Source organism: Paramisgurnus dabryanus, chromosome 24 (assembly GCF_030506205.2).
Source record: "Paramisgurnus dabryanus chromosome 24, PD_genome_1.1, whole genome shotgun sequence".
Taxonomy (NCBI): Eukaryota; Metazoa; Chordata; class Actinopteri; order Cypriniformes; family Cobitidae; genus Paramisgurnus; species Paramisgurnus dabryanus.
In genome coordinates, this window is record NC_133360.1 from 28,448,098 (window position 1) to 28,453,610 (window position 5,513).

Here is a 5,513-nt window from a genome sequence, read left to right on the forward strand (position 1 = left end):
GCGTCTTCTTAAAGCGCCAGTGTTCAGAAAAGCCCGCCGCTACATCGCATCACTTCTGCGGGGAGACTGTGCTAAACAGCGCCGCCAGAGGTCAACAGTGATACAACACCATCAAACTCACATCCAACAGCTGCCAGCACATAATATACAGTGCAAGAGAGAGGGGGCTACGGTAGATTTGTCCTGATGTCTTTATTGTCTAATTCAAAAGTCATTATTAGTGGTTTATTTATTTCTTTAAATTAAAAACAAATAATGTTAAGAATATCACACATAGCCCGATCATATTTTTGTAAAAGCATAAAATATACTGGTATATATTTGGGCAAGGGTAAACTACAGAATGCAAATGATTTTAACAAAATATTTAACTAATGTTGTTCATGCATTACAGCTGAGTGCATTGCATCTTAATTGATTTTTATTTTAATATTTTATGAATCATGTTTTCGTACAAAGAAAGCAAAGCTCTTAGAGTCATCAGTAATGAAAGAAAATAACTAATATAAACAAAAAACATTAATAATAATGATGAAAATACTATTTCTAACAATAATAAAAATATAAGCTATATGCCATCCAAAAAAATTGTATTTAGCAATGACCTTTTCCGTCTCTTATAGAGCTGTATGCCTTTATAAACCATCTCTACTTTAATATCAGCTCTCTAAGTGGAACATTTATGACTGTAAACCGCTCATAAAGGTCATCACATACAAATATTTTACCTCTATAGCACACGTACTATTACATTTCACACAGTTGCATTTTAGGTATTTTAACAAGCTGTAGTATTTTTAGATTGTGAAATAGAGAACTTCACTCTTATTATTGGCTATAGCTTCTGTATGATACTATTAATTATTACATATCATACGTGTCTAAGTTCTGCTTTACCTCATGATCTAAAAAAACACATTATGTTAAAGTTAATATGAACCTGGGTGTTCTTGCTAATGGTTACAGTACTGTATCTACTTTACAAGCCGTACTGAACTGTACCTTCACTCTAAAAATGGCTGGGTTATTTTTTAACCCAAAATGCTGGGTTGAGTCTGTTGGGTTGTTTTGCTGGGTTAATTTTTAACATTTTAAACACTTTTTGGGTAGTTTCAGTTTTCTGGTTGTTGGGTTAAAACTGCTGGGTTATTATACTGGGTTGTTTGAAGAGGCTCACGTGCTTCGCGCCTTTGATGTTTGAATGTGCTCAGCAACGGTCGTCGTGAAAGGACAGAGTCACTGGAAGCAGTTGTTTCAAGGTAAGTTTATATGTTTTTGTAAACATTTCATGAATATAAACAAGATTATAACATTTTGCAAGACAGCAACGTGTTAATTTATACAGACTAAGACGACGGGTGTAATTTAGAGGAATGACGACTGTTACCTCAGATCGCCATTTACACAAATTGACTCGAATAATCCTTCTAAGATGTTTAATATGGTATATTAATAAAATCGATGTTACAAAATCCCCATCATACGGTTGATTACGTTAACTCATGACAATTTCTGTAAGCCTTTAACAAAGCGAGTCAAAACCGGTACCGAGCCGACCTCCGCAACGTTTCGGCTTTTTGTGTCACACACGCGCATAGTTTTCCCAGCTTAGCAATAGCGACACTATTAAATTAAAGTTGATGACAAACGAGTTGCTTTCTTGTCATTCGATATGGAAAGACAGACCGCGAGGCGCGAGCACTTGGGTTAACTTAACCGGCGGCGGAAAATTGCGGAGCCGGCGTCTACTCTGTCACTGAGAGGCAGGGACAAGCAGCACATTCACTTCACAGTCGGTACGGCGGGTAACGCGTCGATAAATGAAAACGAAACAGCGTTTCCAAGAACCGGTGTCTTATATGTATATTGCTTGGTCCTCTCTTTTAAAATGAAACAATAATTTAAGTGTTTGGACATGAACTTGAATACATAAACGCATTTGTCACCAAGACACTGCGTGTCACTGCGTGTACAGTTTAACAAACATTTATATGTGTTATATGAATGAAGATGTGTTATTGAGTCGTATTTAGTTACTATTTTATATTAATTTTATAATATTCTTGGGTTGTCTCCTGTGATTTCAAGTTTATATTGACCAACCCTCTGATCTGTGGCTGATACTGTATCAGAGATGTTATGTTTTTAGCAGAGATCAGATGTGATGTTGTTTTCCCATTCTTTTTGTCTAGAGAGTGCAGAGTTTTTATGTCCATCCATTAATGAGGCTAGCAAGGCCTTCATACAACTTCAGCCAGTAAGTATAACATTTAATAACTCCTATTTAAAATGTATTGGGAATGTCTTAATTATCTGCTGCATTTTATTCTGCAGCACTTTATTCTTTATAGTCAGATCATCCTATTTGTCAGTCTGTGTGGTTTGCAGCCTTTGTTATTGGCACAACAGTTAAAGGAGTGTAACACCAAAGTCTTATGCAAACCGACGACAGGCCATTGCATTTTTGGGGAAAAAAATCTCACACGTGGTGGTAATGCGGCCAGGGATGCAAAAGAAAGTCTTATAATTTTTATAAAATGTATAATTCACTTGGCCCACATGGTTTTCTGAACACTTAAATCAGTTTTTTCCTCTTTTGTAGATTGCAACAAATGTGGTGGAAGTTCTTCTCTGGACAGAATCCTCAAAATCCTTTCCTTTATTTCCTGGCCATGGGAAACATGCAACAGATCTCTCAATCTTTTTTCTCAATCAGTCTCTCTGATGGAGCCAATACGGAAGTGACTTAAACTGCAATTCGGCCAAGATGGCGACGGCACGCACCGCCTACTTTAGGCTTCAAAAATGCTCTTCACAACCAATGGGTGACATCACGGACACTACTTTCATATTTTTTTACAGTCTATGGTTTAAAGGCATTTTACGTGCTTAAAAATAAATACCCCAGGCAATGTGCATCTACTGTAGTCTGTCATTTTCCAAATGGATGAATCCTCTGCTGTTCGGTTCCTTTGTACATCTTTGTTCGTGAGGAGTAACTTTAATAAATGAAGTATTTTTAGTCAAATACATTCCATACTGTGAAACTTGGAACATCTGTTCTGTAAAAAACTTTACACATCTGTAAATGATTTTACTTTTAATTTAACAATTACATTGTTTATTTTCTTACACTGCTGCAGTTTTGTTTATGTACATTTCAGTATTTCATTTATATATTGTATATACTTATATACAAATTCTGTCTTAAATTCAAACAAATTGATTTAACCTGTTACATTGTTACTTCAATGTGCATAATTTCTGATATTTAATAAATATATTTATACTTGATGTCAGTAAGCAGCAGTCCTTTAAATGATTTTGCAACTGCCAACTGTAAAAATTTAAGAGTTTGTAGTTATTTTGAAGTCAAATAAACATTTATTTGGTGTTCACAATGGTCTTGATTTACAATAAAGCACATGATAAAAATAACCCAGCAAGAATAACCCAAACCCAGAATATTAATCTTATAAGTGGTTAAAATGACTACACGTTGGGTTTTTTCAACAACCCAACCTGCTGGGTTAAAATGTGTTACCCAACGTGTTGGGTTACTTTAACCCAGCATGTGTTCTGTCCAATATTTACCCAGCGCTGGGTTGCCAATTGGGTTGTTTTTAACCCAACCATTTTTAGAGTGTTTAATGCATCTACTGTACCTACCTTCATTTTTGTGTCATGCACTGTTGCATTTGTTTCCAATATGTACTAGAAGGTACAAAAGTGGTCGCTGGTGTGGTACCTTTTCAAAAAGTAGACTTTGGTATTAGTAGGTACCTTAAAGGTACATATCCGTCCAAAATTGTATATATTGAGACCGTCCCAGTGACATCCTTTGTACCTTTTGTTCTAAGAGTGTACTGTATATTTAAACTGCTGACTTTATAATATCTTACCAAGCCATGTGTCCATACTTCAATAAAAACTACATGCATACTATTTTTTAAAGGTGCCATAGAATGTAAAACTGTAATTATGTAGGCATATATGAATAATAAGAGTTGTGTGCATGGTAGTGACATATTGTGAGTATTAAACACAATTGTTTCCTCCTTCTTATGTGAACCTTGTGCATGCAAAAGAGGGCTGGAAAACAGACCAATCTCAACATAACACCAACTATGATGTCACAGTCGATATATACACCCCCAACATTAAATTACACAATAAACTATATACAAAGTTTGCTAAAACAAAGTTGTGACTGCTGAGTTAGCGCTATATGCTAGTTAATGCTACATGCTAGTTAATGCTATATGCTAGCATTCAGGCTGAAGTTCTACTATGGACGTTACGGTTATGTTTTGCAGGTCCATACTGAAAAAAACACAAACTTTCCACTCAGAAACGTCCATTAACAATCTCCAAACAATTGATTATTCCTCAAAATCTGATACAGACTCAAACATAAGATCTGTTTACACACACACAGAGCTACTGAAGGAGAAACAGCCAATCAGAGCCGAGCTCAACATTATTATTCATGACCCTTTCAAATAAGATAATAATAGACCATTTTATACTAAAGGTAAATCCTAAATGGACATGAATAACTGTCTCTGGATCATTTTTGCACTTACAGTTACAGTTACATATTATCTGTGTGTAAATATCAGAGAACATTTAACAGATTATTTCAATGCATTCTTTGGCACCTTTAAAAAACTGAATAAAAGTTTAAGATATGCACTAAAATGATCAACAGGCCAGATGTTCAATATTGTTTTCATAACAAAACTATTTGTGGGAATGGTAGTCAAGAACACCAGGCTGACTGTAAACAACTTTTTGTGCTTTTGTCACGTCACCAACAAACAAACTATTTTTAGTGCATCTAAAAAGTAAGCGACTTCAGCTGTGGTTTTGTGGGTATAGCCCATGTTTATATCAGCTTAACTGAATTAAGATGCTTCCCACCACTAAAGCCTCTCGCCCCATTCATCTGAACCTGATGAAGTCAACAAGTGTCAGGTACATTTCACACTGCAGTTACAGTTTTAATCTGTTATGCATGCAGAAGCAATGTATTGTATTGTATTGGCTGCATAAACATCTGCACATCTTTTGGCCTCTGTAAAGACTCAGTAAATTTCCACTTGTGTGTTACTTCTCCTGTCTTGATCACAAGATCACTTTTTTCTTACACAGTTCTGCCACAACTGCAGCGTTGTTCTCAATGTTGACCAATTGCAGGCAATGGCTGTCAATCACATGCTTAGCTGATAATTACTTGTTCAGCTATCAATCAGCTGCATCCCAATATGGCAAAAATAAATTTCTCTGGCAAAAAATAAATTTAAAATATATGCTAAATTTTGCATATACTGTAAAATATTCATTTTGTAGAAAGTTATGCTCAATTGAATATATTTTTAAATTGAAAAATATTTAGTTTTAACATTCATATATCATATATTTCAAGGGGAAGCAAGTACATTTCTAATTTTACATCCCATATGGGAAAAAATTATTATTTGCCTAAATATATTTTAAATATATGCTTAATA

At 35.0% G+C, this 5,513-nt stretch overlaps 1 long non-coding RNA gene across 1 annotated transcript; it reads left to right on the forward strand.

The window, feature by feature from the left end:
* Positions 1-1,008: 1,008 nt before the first annotated feature.
* LOC135741256 (uncharacterized) lies at positions 1,009-3,631 on the forward strand. The gene is made up of 3 exons (XR_010529401.2): positions 1,009-1,259; positions 2,193-2,257; positions 2,603-3,631. It is a non-coding gene; the product is annotated as an uncharacterized lncRNA (long non-coding RNA).
* The last annotated feature ends 1,882 nt before the right edge of the window (positions 3,632-5,513 follow it).